We start from the raw sequence: 22,486 nt of genomic DNA on the forward strand, positions 1-22,486 counted from the left end.
TATTTTGTATATATATTTTGATACATATTTACATCATTTAATGTAAATTTTGAATATATATTTTATCCAAATTTACGCTATTTTATGGGTATTTGTTTATATATTTTCATAAAAATTTACGTTATTTTATGTGTGTTTTATATATGTATTTCAATATAAATTTGCCTAATTTTATATGTATTTTGCATATCTATTTTCAAACAAATTTGAATTATTTATGTATATTTTTGTATATATTTTTATACAAATTTTAGTTATTTTATTTGTATTTTGTGTATATATTTTCCTACAAATATACATTCTTTTATTGAAATTTTGTTGATTTATTTTTATACGAATTTACATTACTTTATGTGCATTTTTTATATATATTTTTCTACGTATTTACATTATTTTATGTGTATTTTGTATATATATTTTCATAAAAATTTACGTTATTTTATTGTGTGTATTCGTATATATTTTGATACAAATTTCATACAAATTCTTGTTATTTTATGTGTATTTGAATATATATTTTCATATAAATTTACATTATTATATGTGTATTTTTACATATATCTCATTACAAATTTACCTTATTTTATGTTTATTTTATATATTCATTTCATGCAATTTTAAATTATTTTATGTGTATATTTGCATTTGTATTTAGGTTATTTTATGTGTATTTTCTATATATATTTTCATCAAAAATTACATTATTTTATTGGTATTTTGTTAATTTAATTTGATACGAATTTAGATTATTTGAAAGGCATTTTGTATACATGTTTTTATACGCATTTACATTATTTAATGTGTGTTTTGTATATATATTTTTATGCAAATTTACTTTATTTTATGTGCATTTTTGTACATATATTTTTTAAAGAAATTAGCGTTATTTTGTGTATTTTGTATATGTTTTCTCATACAAATTTTCATTATATTATTGGTATTTTGTTTATTTATTTTGATACGAATTACATGATTATATATGTATTTTGTATATATATTTTTATACGTATTTACATTATTTAATGTTTATTTTGTTTATGTGTTTTTATACAAATTTACTTTAGTTTATATGTATTTGTATAAATATTTTGATACAAATTTACATTATTTGATGTATTTTGTATAAATATATTTCAATTCAAATTTTGCTTATTTTATGTATATTTTGTATATCTATTTTCATACAAATTTAACTACTTTTGTGTATTTTTGTATATAGTTTGATATAAATTTACGGTATTTTATGTGTATTTTATATATTTATATTTATTCAAATACATATTCTTTTATTGGTATTTTATTTATTTTGATACGAATTTACATTATTTTATGTGTATTTTGTAAACATTTTTTTATACGTATTTACTTCATTTTATGTGTATCTTCTATATATATTTTTATAGAAATCTACGTTATTTTATGTGTATTCGTATATATATATATTTTGAAACAAATTTACATTGTTTTATATGTATTTTGCATATTTATTTCAATATAAATTTACCTCATTTTATGTGTATTTTGTATATTTATTTTAATACAAATTTAATTTTTTTATGTGTATTTTGGTATACATATTTAAAAAAAAATGCGTTATTTTATGGGTATTTTGCAACTTTATTTTCATACAAATTTACATTATTTTATTGATATTCTGTTTATCTATTTTGATACGATTTAACATTATTCAATGTATATTTTGTATATATATTTTTATACATATTTACATCATTTAATGTATATTTTGAATATATATTTTATCCAAATTTACGTTATTTTAAGTGTATTTGTTTATATATTTTCATAAAAATTTACATTATTTTATGTGTGTTTTATATATGTATTTCAATACAAATTTGCCTAATTTTATGTGTATTTTGCATATCTATTTTCTAACAAATTTAAATTATTTTTGTATATTTTTGTATATATTTTTATACAAATTTTAGTTATTTTATTTGTATTTTGTGTATATATTTTCCTACAAATATACATTCTTTTATTGGAATTTTGTTGATTTATTTTGATACGAATTTACATTATTTTATGTGTATTTTGTATATATATTTTCATAAAAATCTACGTTATTTTATTGTGTGTATTCGTATATATTTGATACAAATTTTATACAAATTCATGTTATTTTATGTGTATTTGAATATATATTTTCATATAAATTTACATTATTTTATGTGTATTTTTACATATATTTCATTACAAATTTACCTTATTTTATGTTTATTTTATATATTCATTTCATGCAATTTTAAATTATTTTATCTGTATATTTGTATTTGTATTTAGGTTATTTTATGTGTATTTTCTATATATGTTTTCATACAAAACTACATTATTTTATTGGTATTTTGTTAATTCAATTCGATACGAATTTAGATTATTTCAAAGGCATTTTGTATACATGTTTTTATACGCATTTACATTATTTAATGTTTGTTTTGTATATATATTTTTATGCAAATTTACTTTATTTTATGTGTATTTTTGTACATATATTTTTAAAGAAATTAGCGTTATTTTATGTGTATTTTGTATATATTTTCATACAAATTTACATTATATTATTGGTATTTTGTTTACTTATTTTGATACAATTACTTGATTATATATGTATTTTGTGTATATATTTTTATACGTATTTACATTATTTAATGTGTATTTTGTTTATGTGTTTTTATACGTATTTACGTTATTTTATGTGTATTTGTATAAATATTTTGATACAAATTTACATTATTTGATGTATTTTGTATAAATATATTTCAATTCAAATTTACCTTATTTTATGTGTATTTTGTATATCTATTTTCATACAAATTTAACTACTTATGTGTATTTTTATATAGTTTGATATAAATTTACGTTATTTTATGTGTATTTTATATATTTATATTTATTCAAATACACATTCTTTTATTGGTATTTTGTTTATTTATTTTGACACGAATATACATTATTTATGTGTATTTTGTATACATTTTTTATACGTATTTACTTCATTTTATGTGTATTTTCTATATATATTTTTATAGAAATCTACGTTATTTTTTTTGTATTCGTATATATATTTTGAAACAAATTTACATTGTTTTATATGTATTTTGCATATCTATTTCAATATAAATTTACCTCATTGTATGTGCTTTTTGTATATTAATTTTAATACAAATTTAAAATTTTTATGTGTATTTTGGTATACATATTTTTATAAAAAAATCCGTTATTTTATGGGTATTTTGCTTCTTTATTTTCATACAAATTTACATTATTTTAATAATATTCTGTCTATTTATTTTAATAAGAATTTACATTATTCTATTTAGGTTTTGTATATATATTTTTATACATATTTACATTATTTAATGTGTATTTTGTATATATATTTTATACAAATTAATGTTATTTTACGTGTATTAGTTTATGTATTTTCATTCAAATTTACATTATTTTATGTGTATTTTATATATGTATTTCAATACATATATATTTATTTTCAAACAATTTTTATTAATTTTGTGTATTTTTGTATATAGTTTTATACAAATTTACGTTATTTTATGTGTATTTTGTATATCTATTTTCATACAAATACACATTCTTTTATTGATATTTTGTTTATTTATTTTGACACGAATTTACATTATTTAATGTCTGTTTTGTATATATATTTTTATACGTATTTACAGCATCTCAAGTGCATTTTGTATATATATTTCTATAGAAATCTACGTTATTTTATGTGTATTCGTATATATCTTTTGAAACAAATTTACATTGTTTTATGTGTATTTTGCATATTTTTTTAATAAAAACTCATCTTCTTGTATGTGCATTTTGTATATTAATTTTAATACAAATTTTATTATTGAATGTGTATTTTTGTATATGTATTTTTATAAAAATATGCTTTATTTTATAGGTATTTTGCATCTTTATTTTCATACAAATTTACGTTATTTTATTGATATTCTGTGTATTTATTTTGATACGATTTTACATTATTGGATGTGTATTTTTTATATATATTTTATACAAATGTACGGTATTTTATGTGTATTTGTTTTCATTTCATACAAATATACATTATTTTATGTGTATTTTGTACATGTATTTTAAGACAAATTTAACAAATTATATGTGTATTTTGTATATCTCTTTTCATACAAATTGAAATTATTTTTGTGGGTTTTTTTGTATATATTTTTATACAAATTTTCGTTATTTTATGTGTATTTTGTATATTTGTTTTCCTACAAATATACGTTCTTTAATCGGAATTTTGTTTATTTATTATAATACGAATTTACATTATCTTAGGTGTATTTGGTATATATATTTTTATACTATTTACATAATTTTATATGTATTTTGTATGTATATTTTCATTGAAATTTACTCTATTTTATGTGTATTCGTATATATATTTTGATACAAATTTACATTATTGATGTGTATTTTGCATATCTAATTGAATAGAAATTTACTTTATTGTATGTGCATTTTGTATATTTATTTCAATACAAATTTAATTATTTCATGTGTATTTTTTATATATATTTTTATGCAAATATGCGTTATTATATGGGTATTTTGCATCTTTATTTTCATACAAATTAACATTATAATACTGATATTCTGTTTATTTATTTTGATACGATTTAACATTATTCTATGTGTATTTTGTATATATATTTTTATACATATTTACATTATTTAATGTATATTTTGTATATATATTTCATCCAAATTTACGTTATTTCATGTGTATTTGTTTATATATTTTCATACATATTTACATTATTTTATGTGTATTTTGTATATGTATTTTAATACAAATTTGCTTAATTTTATGTGTATTTTGCATATCTATTTCCAAACAAATTTAAATTAATTTTGTGTATTTTTGTATATATTTTTATACAAATTTTATTTATTTTATTTGTATTTTGTATATTTATTTTCCTACAATCATACATTCTTTTATTGGAATTTTGTTTATTTATTTTGATACGAGTTTACATTATTTTATGTGTATTTTGTATATATATTTTTCTACGTATTTACATTATTTTATGTGTATTTTGTATATATATTTTAATGAAAATTTACATTATTTTATTGTGTGTTTTCGTATTTACTTTGATACAAATTTTATACAAATTCATGTTATTTTATGTGTATTTGTATATATATTTTCATACAAATTTATATTATCTTATGTGTATTTTTACATATTTTTCATTACAAATTTATCTTATTTTATGATTATTTTGTATATTTATTTCATTAAATTTTAAATTATTTTATGTGTATATTTGTATTTGTATTTAGGTAATTTTATGTGTATTTTCTATATATATTTTCATCTAAAATTATATTATTTTATTGGTATTTTCTTAATTTAACTCGATACAAATATAGATTTTTTCATAGGTATATTGTATACATATTTTTATACTCATTTACATTATCTAATGTGTGTTTTGTATATATATTTTTTATGCAAATTTACTTTATTTTATGTGCATTTTTGTACATATATTTTTATACGTATTTACATTATTTAATGTGTATTTTGTTTATATATTTTTATACAAATCTACGTTATTATATGTGTATTTGTATAAATATTTTGATACAAATTTATATTGTTTTATGTATTTTGTATATATATATTTCAATTCAAATTTAGCTTATTTTATGTGAATTTTGTATATCTATTTTCATACAAATTTAATTACTTTTGTGTATTTTTGTATATAGTTTTATATAAATTTACGTTATTTTATGTGTATTTTGTATATTTATATTTATACAAATAAACATTCTTTTATTAGTATTTTGTTTATTTATTTTGATACGAGTTTACATTATTTTATGTGTATTTTGCATATATATTTTTATACGTATTTACATCATTTCATGTGTATTTTGTATATATATTTCTATAGAAATCTAAGTTATTTTATGTGTATTTGTAGATATATTTTGAAACAAATCTACATTATTTTATGTGTATTTTGTGTATATATTTCATTACAAATTTGCCTTATTTTATGTTTATTTTTATATTTATTTTCATTAAAATTCATATTATTTTCTGTGTATATATTTATTTGTATTTACGTTATTTTATGTGTATTTTCTATATATATTTGCATTCAAATTTACTTTATTTTATCGGTATTTTGTTCAATTATTTCGATACGAATTTAGATTATTTCATGTGTATTTTCTATTCATATTTTTATACGCATTTACATTATTTAGTATGTGTTTTGTATATATATTTTTTATACAATTTTACTTCATTTTGTGTACATTTGTGTTGTTGTTTTTATACAAATTTACATTATTTTAAGTGTATTTTGTATTTTTTTTAATTATAAATTTACCTTATTTTATGTGTATTTTGTTTATTTATTTTCATACAAATTTAAAGTATTTGATGTACGTTTTTGTACATATAATTTTATAGAAATTTGCGTTATTTTATGAGTATTTTGTATATATTTTTTCATTCAAATTTACATTTTTTTATTATTATTTTGTTTATGTATTTTGATACGAATTTACGTTATTATATGTGTATTTTGTGTATATTTTGTATACGTAATTTCATAATTTAATGTGTATTTTGTTTATATATTTTAAAACAAATTTACGTTATTTTATGCGTATTTGTTTAATTATTTGGATGCAAATATATATTATGTATTTTTTATATATATTTCAGTACAAATTTAGTTTATTATATATATATATATATATATATATATATATATATATATATATATATATATATATATATATATATATATATATATATATATATATATATATATATTGTATATATATTTTTATACAAATTTAAATTACTTTTGTGTATTTTTGTATAAAGTTTTATAGAAATTTACGTTATTTTATGTGTATTTTGTATATTTATTTTCATACAAATTCACATTCTTCTATTGGTATTTTGTTTATTTATTTTGGTACGAATTTACATTATTTTATGTGTATTTTGTATATATATTTTTATACGTATTTACATCATTTTATGTGTATTTTTTATATATATTTTTATAGAAATCTACGTTTTTTTATGTTTATTCGTATATATATTTTGCAACAAATTTACATTGTTTGATGTGTGTTTTGCATATCTATTTCAATACAAATCTACCATATTGTATGTGAATTTTGTATATTTATTTTAATACAAATTTAATTATTTGATGTGTATTTTTGTATAAATATTTTTTGTAAAAATGTGTTTTTTTTTATGATTATTTTGCTGCTTTATTTTCTTACAATTTTACATTATTTTATTGATATTCTCTGTATTTATTTTGATACGATTTAACATAGTTCTGTGTGTATTTTGTATATATTTTATTTTACATATCTATATTATTTAATGTACATTTTCTATATATATTTTATACTTATATACGTTATTTTATGTCTATTTGCTTATACATTTTCATACAAATTTACATTATTTTATTAGTATTTTTTATATGTATTTCAATACAAATTTATCTGATTTTATGTGTATTTTGTATTTGTATTTTCATAAAAATTGAAATTATTTTTGTGTATTTTTGTATGTATTTTTATACAAAGTTTAGTTATTTTATATATTATTTTGTATATTTATTTTCCTACATATATACATTCTTTTATTGAAATTTAGATTATTGAAATTGATACGAATTTACATTATTTTAGGTGTATTTTGTATATATATTTTTATTCGTATTTACATCATTTTATGTGTATTTTTTATATATATTTTCATAGAAATTTACGCTATTTCATGTGTTTTCGTATATATATTTTAATACAAATTTGCATTATTTGATGTGTATTTTGCATATCTATTTCAATATAAATTTATCTTATTGTATGTGCATTTTGTTATGTATTTTAATACAAATTTAATTATTTTATGTGTATTTTTGTATATATATTTTTATACAAATATGCGTTATTTTATGGATATTTTGCATCTTTTTTTCATTAAAAAATTTATATTATTTTATTGATATTCTGTTCATTTATTTTGATACGATTTTACATTATTCTGTGCGTATTTTGTATATATATTTTTATACACTTTTCCATTATATAATGTGTATTTTATATATATATTTTTTACAAATTTACGTTATTTTTTGTGTATTTGTTGATATATTTTGACAAAAATTTACAATATTTTATGGGTATTTTGTATATATATTTCAAAAGAAATTTACCCCAGTTTTATTTGTATTTTGTATATCTATTTTCATATAAATTCAAATTATTTCTGGGTATTTTTGTATATATTTTAATACAAATTTTACTTATGTTATGTGTATTTTGTAAATTTATTTTCATTCATATATATATTACTTTATTGGTATTTTGTTGATTTATTTTGATACGAATTTACATTATTTTATATGTACTATGTATATATATTTTATACGCATTTACATTATTTAATATTTATTTTGAAAAGATATTTTTATACAAATTCATGTTATTTTATGTGTATTTGTATATATATTTTCATACAAATTTACATTATTTTATGTGTATTTTGTACATATATTTCATTACAAATTTACCTTATTTTATGTTTATTTTTTATATTAATTAAATTCAATTTTTAAATATTGTATGTGTGTATTTGTATTTGTATTTAGATTATTTTATGTGTATTTTCTATATATATTTTCATCCAAAATTACATTATTTTTTTGGTATTTTCTTAATTTAACTCGATACGAACTTAAATTAATTGATAGGTATTTTGTATACATATTATATACGCATTTACATTATTTAATGTGTGTTTTGTATATATATTTTTATGCAAATTTACTTTATTTTATGTGCATTTTTGTACATGTATTTTCAAAGAAATTTGCGTTATTTTATGTGTATTTTGCATATGTTTTCTCATACAAAATTACATTATTTCATTGGTATTTTGTTTATTTATTTTGATACGAATTATATTATTATATGGGTATTTTGTACATATTTTTTATACGTATTTACATTATTTAATGAGTATTTTGTTTATATATTTTTTTAAAAAACTTACGTTATTATATGAGTATTTGTATAAATATTTTGATACAAATTTACATTATTTTATGTATTTTGTATATATATTTATATTCAAATAGAGCTTATTTTATGTGTTTTTTGTATATCTATTTTCATACAAATTTAGTTACTTCTGTGTATTTTTGTATATAGTTTTATACAAATTTCCGTTATTTATGTGTATTTTCTATATTTATATTTATATAAATACACATTCTTTTATAGGTATTTCGTTTATTTATTTTGATACGAATTTACATTATTTTATATGTATTTTGTATACTTAAAATAACGTAAATTTGCAGAAAATATATACACAAAATACACATTGAATAATATAAATATATATAAAAAAAATATATACAAAACACAAATAGAATAATGTAAAATCGTATCAAAATAAATACACAGAATATTAATAAAATAATGTAAATTTGTATGAAAATTAAGATGCAAAATAACAATAAAATAACGCATTTTTTATTAAAATATATACAAAATACACATAAAATATTTGAATTTGTATTAAAATAAATATACAAAATGCACATCCTATAAGTTAAATTTGTATTGAAATAGATATACATAATACATTTAAAACAATATAAATTTGTTTCAAAATATATATACGAATACACATAAAATAACGTAGATATCTATAAAAATATACAAAATACACATAAAATGAAGGAAATACATATAAAAAAATGTATACAAAATACACATAAAATAATGTAAATTCGTATCAAAATAAATCAACAAAATACCAATAAAAGAATGTGTATTGGTATAAATATAAATATACAAAATACACATATAATAACGTAAATTTATATAACACTATATACAAAAATAACCACAAGTAATAAAATTTGTATGAAAATAGATATACAAAATACACACAAAAAAAGCTAAATTTGAATTGAAATATATATACAAAATACATAAAATAATGTAAATTTGTATCAAAATATTTATACAAATACACATATAATAACGTAAATTTGTATAAAAATATATAAAAAAAATAGTCATCAAATAATTAATATACGTATAAAAAGTATGTACAAAATACACATATAATCATGTAACTCGTATCAAAATAAATAAACAAAATACTAATAAATTAATGTAAATTTGTATTAGAAAACATCTACAAAATACACAAAAAATAACGCAAATTTCTATAAAAATATATGTACAAAAATGCACTTAAAATAAAGTAAATTTGCATACAAATATATATATACAAAACACACATTAAATAATGTAAATGCGTATAATAATATGTATACAAAATACATATGAAATAATCTAAATTCGTATCGAATTAAATTAACAAAATACCAATAAAATAATGTAATTTTGAATGAAATAAATATACAAAATAATCATAAAATAAGGTAGATTTGTAATGAAATATATACAAAAATACACATAAAATAATATAAATTTGTATGAAAATATTAATTTTAATACAAATTTAATTATTGAATGTGTATTTTTGTATATGTATTTTTCTAAAAATATGCTTTATTTTATGGGTATTTTGCATCTTTTTTTTCATGCAAATTTACATTACTTTATTGACATTCTGTGTATTTATTTTGATACGATTTTGCATTATTCTATGTGTATTTTGTATATAAATTTTATACAAATGTACGTTATTTTATTTGTATTTGTTTTCATTTCATACACATTTACATTATTTTATGTGTATTTTGTGCATGTATCTAAAGTCAAATTTAACTAATTATATGTGTATTTTGTATATATATTTTCATACAAATTGAAATTATTTGTGTTTTTTTCTATATATTTTTATACAAATTTTCGTTATTTTTTGTGTATTTTGTAAATTTATTTTCCTACAAATATACGTTCTTTTATCGGAATTTTGTTTATTTATTTTGATACGAATTTACATTATTTTAGGTTTATTTTGTATATATATTTTTATACTATTTACATCATTTTATATGTATTTTGTATGTATATTTTCATAGAAATTTACTCTATTTTATGTGTATTCGCATATATATTTTGATATAAATTTACATTATTGATGTGTATTTTGCATATCTATTTCAATACAAATCTACTTTATTGTATGTGCATTTTGTATATTTATTTCAATACAAATTTAATTATTTCATGTGTATTTTTGTATACATATTTTTATGCTAATATCCGTTATTACATGGATATTTTGCATCTTTATTTTCATACAAATTTACATTATTTTATTGATATTCTGTTTATTTATTTTGATACGATTTAACATTATTCTATGTGTATTTTGTATATATATTTTGATACATATTTACATCATTTAATGTAAATTTTGAATATATATTTTATCCAAATTTACGCTATTTTATGGGTATTTGTTTATATATTTTCATAAAAATTTACGTTATTTTATGTGTGTTTTATATGTATTTCAATATAAATTTGCCTAATTTTATATGTATTTTGCATATCTATTTTCAAACAAATTTGAATTATTTATGTATATTTTGTATATATTTTATACAAATTTTAGTTATTTTATTTGTATTTTGTATATATTTTCCTACAAATATACATTCTTTTATTGAAATTTTGTTGATTTATTTTATACAATTTACATTGCTTTATGTGCATTTTATATATATTTTTCTACGTATTTACATTATTTTATGTGTATTTTGTATATATATTTTCATAAAAATTTACGTTATTTTATTGTGTGTATTCGTATATATTTTGATACAAATTTCATACAAATTCTTGTTATTTTATGTGTATTTGAATATATATTTTCATATAAATTTACATTATAATATGTATATTTTTACATATATCTCATTACAAATTTACCTTATTTTATGTTTATTTTATATATTCATTTCATGCAATTTTAAATTATTTTATGTGTATATTTGCATTTGTATTTAGGTTATTTTATGTGTATTTTCTATATATATTTTTATCGAAAATTACATTATTTTATTGGTATTTTGTTAATTTAATTCGATACGAATTTAGATTATTTGAAAGGCATTTTGTATACATGTTTTTATACGCATTTACATTATTTAATGTGTGTTTTGTATATATATTTTTATGCAAATTTACTTTATTTTATGTGCATTTTTGTACATATATTTTTTAAAGAAATTAGCGTTATTTTGTGTATTTTGTATATGTTTTCTCATACAAATTTTCATTATATTATTGGTATTTTGTTTATTTATTTTGATACGAATTACATGATTATATATGTATTTTGTATATATATTTTTATACGTATTTACATTATTTAATGTTTATTTTGTTTATGTGTTTTTATACAAATTTACTTTAGTTTATATGTATTTGTATAAATATTTTGATACAAATTTACATTATTTGATGTATTTTGTATAAATATATTTCAATTCAAATTTTGCTTATTTTATGTATATTTTGTATATCTATTTTCATACAAATTTAACTACTTTTGTGTATTTTTGTATATAGTTTGATATAAATTTACGGTATTTTATGTGTATTTTATATATTTATATTTATTCAAATACATATTCTTTTATTGGTATTTTGTTTATTTTGATACGAATTTACATTATTTTATGTGTATTTTGTAAACATTTTTTTATACGTATTTACTTCATTTTATGTGTATTTTCTATATATATTTTTATAGAAATCTACGTTATTTTATGTGTATTCGTATATATATATTTTGAAACAAATTTACATTGTTTTATATGTATTTTGCATATTTATTTCAATATAAATTTACCTCATTTTATGTGTATTTTGTATACTTATTTTAATACAAATTTAATTTTTTTATGTGTATTTTGGTATACATATTTAAAAAAAAGCGTTATTTTATGGGTATTTTTCTTCTTTATTTTCATACAAATTTACATTATTTTATTAATATTCTGTGTATTTATTTTGATAAGATTTTACATTAATCTATTTGGGCTTTGTATATATATTTTTTATATATATTTACATTATTTAATGTGTATTTTGTATATATATTTTATACAAATTTACGTTATTTTAAGAGTATTTGTTTATGTATTTTCCTTCAAATTTACATTATTTTATGTGTATTTTGTATATGTATTTCAATACAAATTTACCTAATTTTATGTGTATTTTGTATATTTATTTTCAAACAAATTTAAACTATTTTTGTGTATTTTTGTATATAGTTTTATAGAAATTTACGTTATTTTATTTGTATTTTGTATATATATTTTCATACAAATACACATTCTTTTATTGATATTTTGTTTATTTATTTTGACACGAATTTACATTATTTAATGTCTATTTTGTATATATATTTTTATACGTATTTACAGCATCTCAAGTGCATTTTGTATATATATTTCTATAGAAATCTACGTTATTTTATGTGTATTCGTATATATATTTTGAAACAAATTTACATTGTTTTATGTGTATTTTGCATATTTTTTTAATAAAAATTTACCTTATTGTATGTGTATTTTGTATACTAATTTTAATACAAATTTAATTATTGAATGTGTATTTTTTTATATGTATTTTTATAAAAATATGCTTTATTTTATGGGTATTTTGCATCTTTATTTTCATACAAACTTACGTTATTTTCTAGATATTCTGTGTATTTATTTTGATACGATTTTCATTATTCTAAATGTATTTTTTATATATATTTTATACAAATATACGTTATTTTACGTGTATTTGTTTTCATTTCATACAAATTTACATTATTTTATGTGTATTTTGTACATGTATTTAAAGAAAAATTTTACTAATTATATGTGTATTTTGTATATCTATTTTCATACAAATTGAAATTATTTTTGTGTTTTTTTTGTATATGTTTTTATACAAATTTTCGTTATTTTATGTGTATTTTGTATATCTATTTTCCTACAAATATACGTTCTTTAATCGGAATTTTGTTTATTTTATATGTATTTTGTATGTATATTTTCATAGAAATTTTCTCTATTTTATGTGTATTCGTATATATGTTTTGATACAAATTTATATTATTGATGTGTATTTTGCATATCTATTTCAATACAAATTTACTTTATTGTATGTGCATTTCGTATATTTATTTCAATACAAAATTAATTATTTGATGTGTATTTTTGTATATATATTTTTATGCAAATATTCGTTATTATATTGGTATTTTGCATCTTTATTTTCATACAAATTTACATTATTTTATTGATATTCTGTATATTTATTTTTATACGATTTAACATTATTCTATGTGTATTTTGTATATATATTTTTATACATATTTACATTATTTAATGTATATTTTGTATATATATTTTATCCAAATTTGCGTTATTTCAAATGTATTTGTTTATATATTTTCATACAAATTTACATTATTTTATGTGTATTTTGTATATGTATTTCAATACAAATTTGCCTAATTTTATGTGTATTTTGCATATCTATTTTCAAACAAATTTAATTATTTTTGAGTATTTTTGTATATATTTTTATACAAATTTTAGTTATTTTATTTGTATTTTGCATATTTATTTTCCTACAAATATACATGCTTTTATTGGAATTTTGTTTATTTATTTTGATACGAGTTTACATTATTTTATGTGTATTTTGGGTATATATTTTTCTACGTATTTACATTATTTTATTGTGTGTTTTCGTATTTATTTTGATACAAATTTTATACAAATTCATGTTATTTTATGTGTATTTGTATATATATTTTAATACAAATTCATATTATTTTATGTATATTTTTACATATTTTTCATTACAAATTTACCTTATTTTATGATTATTTTGTATATTTATTTTATTCAATTTTAAATTATTTTATGTGTATATTTGTATTTGTATTTAGCTAATTTTATGTGTATTTTCTATACATATTTTCATCCAAAATTATATTATTTTATTGGTATTTTCTTAATTTAACTCGATACGAATTTAGATTTTTTCATAGGTATATTGTATATATATTTTTATACTCATTTACATTATCTAATGTGTGTTTTGTATATATATTTTTTATGCAAATTTACTTTATTTTATGTGTATTTTTGTACATATTTTTTTATACGTATTTACATTATTTAATGTGTATTTTGTTTATATATTTTTATACAAATTTACGTTATTATATGTGTATTTGTATAAATATTTCGATACAAATTTATATTGTTTTATGTATTTTGTATATATATTTCAATTCAAATTTAGCTTATTTTGTGTATATTTTGTATATCTATTTTCATACAAATTTAATTACTTTTGTGTATTGTTGTATATAGTTTTATATACATTTACGTTATTTTATGTGTATTTTGTATATTTATATTTATACAAATACACATTCTTTTATTAGTATTTTGTTTATTTATTTTTATACGAGTTTACATTATTTTATATGTATTTTGTATACATTTTTTATACGTATTTACTTCATTTGATGTGTATTTTGTATATATATTTTTATAGAAATCTACGTTATTTTATGTGTATTCGTATATATATTTTTAAACAAATTTACATTGTTTTTTATGTATTTTGCATATCTTTTTCAATACAAATCTACCTTATTGGTTGTGCATTTCGTATATTTATTTTAATACAAATTCAAATAATATGTGTGTTTTGGTATATATATTTTTATAAAAAAATGCGCTATTTTATGGGTATTTTGCATCTTAATTTTCATACAAATTTACATTATTTTATTTATATTCTCTGTATTTATTTTGATACGATTTTACATTATTCTATTTGTGTTTTGTATATATTTTTATATACATATTTACAATATTTAATGTGTATTTTGTAAATATTTTATACAAATTTACGTTATTTTAGGTGTATTTGTTTATATATTTTCATTCAAATTTAATTATTATTTCATGTGTATTTTGTATATGTATATCAATACAAATTTACCTTATTTTATGTGTATTTTGTATATTTATTTTCAAACAAATTTTAATTATTTTTGTGTATTTTTGTATATAGTTTTATTCAAGTTTAGGTTATTTTATCTTATTGATATTTTGTTTATTTATTTTGACACGAGCTTACATTATTTAATGTATATTTTGTATATATATATATATATATATATATATATATATATATATATATATATATATTATATAAATATATATATATATATATATATATATATATTTTTATATATATACGTATTTACATGGGTAGGCGTGGCCGAAATGATGCGTACTGACTCACATTCGCCGCGTGATGGACGACGTACTGAATCTCACGTCCCACCCGGATTTTTCAGTCACCATGAGGGTTTAAAATCACCTATTATGCTAGTCTCTGAAGACTCACCCAACCCGGACACTCTAGACCGTCCAGAAACCGAATCAATTTTCATATATATATATATATATATATATATATATATATATATATATATATATATATATATATATATATATATATATTATATATATATATATATATATATATATATATATATATATATATATATATATATATATATATATATATATATATATATATATATAAATATATATATATATATATATATATATATATATATATATATATATATATATATATATATATATATATATATTTATATAGAAATCTACGTTATTTTATGTGTAATCGTATATATATTTTGAAACAAATTTACATTGTATTTTTGTATATATTTTTATATAAATTTTCGTTACTTTATGTGTATTTTGTATATTTATTTTCCTACAAATATACGCTTTTTTTCGAATTTTGATACGAATTTACATTATTTGAGGTGTATTTGGAATACATATTTTTATACTTATTTACTTCATTTTATATGTATTTTGTATGAATATTTTCATAGAAATTTACTCTATTTTATGAGTATTCGTATATATATTTTGATACAAATTTACATTATTGATGTGTATTTTGCATATCTATTTCAATACAAATTTACTTTATTGTATGTGCATTTTGTATATTTATTTTAATACAAATTTTATTATTTTATATGTATTTTTGTATATATATTTTTATACATATGTGCGTTATTATATGGGTATTTTGCATCTTTATTTTCATAGAAATTTACATTATTTTATTGAAATTCTGTTTATTTAATTTGATACGATTTAACATTATTCTATGTGTATTTTTTATATACAAATTTACATTATTTTATTAATATTCTCTGTATTTATTTTGATACGATTTTACATTATTCTATTTGTGTCTTGGGTATATATTTTTTTATACATATTTACATTATTTTATGAGTATTTTGTATATATATTTTATACAAATTTAAGTTAATTTAAGTGTATTTGTTTATATATTTTCATTCATATTTACATTATTTTATGTGTATTTTGTATATATATTTCAATACAAATTTACCAAATTTTATGTGTATTTTGTATATTTATTTTCATACAAATTTAAATTATTTTTGTGTATTTTTGTATGTAGTTTTATACAAATTCACGTTATTTTATGTGTATGTTGTATATGTATTTTCATACAAATACACATTCTTTTATTGATATTTTGTTTATTTATTTTGACACGAGTTTACATTATTTAATATGTATTTTGTGTATATATTTTTATACGTATTTACATAATTTCATGTGTATTTTGTACATATGTAAATAGATATACAAAAAACACATAAAATAAGCTAAATTTGAATTGAAATATATATACAAAATACATAAAATAATGTAAATTTGTATCAAAATATTTATACAAATACACATATAATAACGTAAATTTTTATAAAAATATATAAAAAAAATACTCTTTAAATAATGTAAATACGTATAAAAAATATGTACAAAATACACATTTAATAATATAATTCGTATTAAAAGAAATAAACAAAATACCAATAAAATAATGTAATTTTGTATGAGAAAACATATACAAAATACACATAAATTAACGCAGATTTCTTTAAAAATATATGTACAAAAATGCACATCAAATAAAGTAAATTTGCATAAAAATATATATACAAAACACACATTAAATAATGTAAATGCGTATATAATATGTATACAAAATACCTATCAATTAATCTAAATTCGTATCGAATTAAATTAGCAAAATACCAATAAAATAATATATTTTTGGATGAAAATATATATAGAAAATACATATAAAATAACCTAAATACAAATACAAATATACACATAAAATAGTTTAAAATTGAATGAAATTAATATACAAAATAAACATAAAATAATTTAAATTTGAAATGAAATATATGTACAAAATACACATAAAAATAATGTAAATTTGTATGAAAATATATATACACAAATACACATAAAATAACATGAATTTGTATAAAAATATATTTTCAAAATAAACATTAAATAATGTATATGCGTAAAAGAATATATATATATATATATATACAAAGTACATATAAAATAATGTAAATTCGTATCAAAATAAATCAACAAAATACCAATAAAATAATATATATCTGAATGAAAATAAATTTACAAAATACACATAACATATGTAAATACAAAAATACCCAGAAATAATTTGAATTTATATGAAAATAGATATACAAAATACACATAAAACTGCGGTAAATTTCTTTTGAAATATATATACAAAATACCCATAAAATATTGTAAATTTGTGTCAAAATATATCAACAAATACACAAAAAATAACGTAAATTTGAATAAAATATATATACAAAATACACATCAAATAATGGAAAAGTGTATAAAAGTATATATACAAAATGCGCATAGAATAATGTAAAATCGTATCAAAAAGTAACTTAAATTTGTATGAAAATAGATATACAAAATACATATAAAATAAACTAAATTTGTATTGAAATATATATAAAAAATACATAAAATAATGTATATTTATATCAAAATAATTAAACAAATACGCATAAAATAACGTAAATATGTTTCAAAATATAAACAAAAATACACATTAAATTATGAAAATACGTATTCAAAATATATACAAAATACACATATAATAATGTAAATTGTATCAAAAATACATAAACAAAATAATAATAAAAAAATGTAAATTTGTATGAAAAAATATATACAAAATACACATAAAATAACGGAAATTTCATCAAATCAAATCAAATACTTTAAATTTGTATGAAAATAAATAAGCAAAATACACATCAACTAAGGCAAATTTACTATGAAAAAGTAAAATACACTTAAAAATAATGAAAAATTTGTATAAAAACAACAACACAAATGTACACAAAATGAAGTAAAATTGTATAAAAATATATACAAAACACATATTAAATAATGTAAATGCGTATAAAATATGTATAGAAAATACATATGAAATAATCTAAATTCGTATCGAAATTAATGAAGAAAATACCGATAAAATAATGTAATTTTGAATGAAAATATATATAGAAAATACTCATAAAATAACGTAAATACAAATAAATGTATACATATAAAATAATTTGAATTTGAATGAAAATAGAAAAAATAAACATAAAATTAGGCAAATTTGTAATGAAATATATATACAAAATACACATAAAATAACGTAGATTTGTTTAAAAATATATATACGAAAACACATAAAATAACGTAGATTTCTATAGAAATATATATACAAAATACACATGAAATTATGTAAAAACTTATTAAATATATATACAAAATACATATTAAATAATGTAAAAAAAATATCAATAAAAGAATGTGTATTTGTATGAAAATACATATACAAAATGCACATAAAAAAAACTTAAATTTGTATATAGCTATATACAAAAATACACAAAAATAATTTAAATTTGTATGAAAATAAATATACAAAATACACATAAAATTAGGAAAATTTGTATTGAAATACATATACAAAATACACATAAAATAAAGTAATTTGAATGAAAATATACAAACAAATACACTTAAATTAACCTAAATTTGTATAAAGTATATATACAAAATACTCATAAAATAATGTAAATATGTATGAAAAAATATATACAAAACTCAAATAGAATAATGTAAAATCGTATATAAAAATACACAGAATGTTAATAAAATAATGTAAATTTGTATGAAAATAAAGATGCAAAATACCCATAAAATAACGCATTTTTTATAAAAATATATATACCAAAATACACATAAAATATTTAAATTTGTATTACAATAAATATACAAAATGCTCATACAATAAGGTAAATTTGTATTGAAATAGATATGCAAAATACATATAAAACAATGTAAATTTGTTTCAATATATATATACGAATACACATAAAATAACGTAGATTTCTATAAAAAATATATATACAAAATACACATAAAATGAAGTAAATACGTATAAGAAAATGTATACAAAATTCATATAAAATAATGTAAATTCGTATCAAAATAAATAAACAAAATACCAATAAAAGAATGTCTATTTGTATAAATATAAATATAAAAATAAAATAGCGTAAAATTGTATAAAACTATATACAAAAATTAACAAAAATAATTAAATTTGTATGAAAATAGATATACAAAAGACACATAAAATAACTCATATTTAAAAAATATATATACAAAAATACACATAAAATATTTAAATTTGTATTAAAATAAATATACAAAATACACATACTATACGGTAAATTTGTATTGAAATACATATGCAAAATACACATAAAATAATGTAAATTTATATCAAAATAGATACGAGTACACACAATAAAATAAAGTAAATTTTTATGAAAATATATATACAAAATACATATAAAATAATGTAAATACGTAGAAAAATATATATACAAAATAAACATATAATAATGTAGATTCGTATCAAAGTAAATAAACAAAATTCCAATAAAAGAATGTATATTTGTAGGAATATATATAAATAAATATATATATATATATATATATATATATATATATATATATATATATATATATATATATATATATATATATATATATATATATATATATATATATATATATATATATATATATATATATATATATATATATATATATATATATATATATATATATATATATATATATATATATATATATATATATATATATATATATATATATATATATATATATATATATATATATATATACACATATATATCTATATATATATAAATATATATATATATATATATATATATATATATATACATATATATATATATATATATATATATATATATATATATATATATATATATATATATATATATATATATACATATATGAATATATATAATATATACATATATACATATATATATATATATATATATATATATATATATATATATATATATATATATATATATATATATATATATATATATAAATATATATATATATATATATATATATATATATATATATATATATATATATATATATATATATATATATATATATATATATATATATATATATATATATATATATATATATATATATATATATATATATATATATATATATATATATATATATATATATATATATATATATATATATATATATATATATATATATATATATATATATATATATATATATATATATATATATATATATATATATATATATATATATATATATATTGAATTTAAAGTGAGCACATCTTGACCCACTCGCCCTTCGCTGAAATCTCCATCCTAGAAGATTTCAATGTTCACCACCAGTTTTGGCTTTCATCCTCTTTCACTGACCATCCTGGTGAACAAGCCTACAACTTTGCTGTCCTCAACGACCTAGAGCAGTTGGTCCAGCACCCTACACGTATTCCCGACCGTCTTGGAGATCGGCCCAACATTCTAGACCTCTTCCTTACCTCTAACCCTTCTGCTTATTCTGTCAAACTGTTCTCTCCGTTGGGCTCCTCCGATCACAATCTTATTTCTGCATCCTGTCCTATCGCTCCAGTACACCCTCTGGACCCACCGAAGACGCGATGCTTCTGTTATTTTGCTTCAGCTCGGTGGGACGACCTGAGGATGTACTTTTCCGATTTCCCGTGGAATGATTATTGCTTCCAGGGTAGAGACCCCTCTGTGTGTGCTCAGCGCATCACAGAGGTGATTGTCTCTGGAATGGAGGCATACATTCCTCGTTCTTTCTCTACTCCTCACGCTAAAAAGCCTTGGTTTAATCACGCTTGTTCTCGTGCTGTCAATGATAGAGAGGTAGCTCACAAAAGGTACCAGAGCCTTCAAACTAATGCTAATTATGAACTTTACATTTCTGCCCGAAATCGTGCCAAATCTATTCTCCGACTAACC

The sequence above is a fragment of the Eriocheir sinensis genome, unplaced genomic scaffold (genome assembly GCF_024679095.1).
Source record: "Eriocheir sinensis breed Jianghai 21 unplaced genomic scaffold, ASM2467909v1 Scaffold69, whole genome shotgun sequence".
NCBI lineage: Eukaryota > Metazoa > Arthropoda > Malacostraca > Decapoda > Varunidae > Eriocheir > Eriocheir sinensis.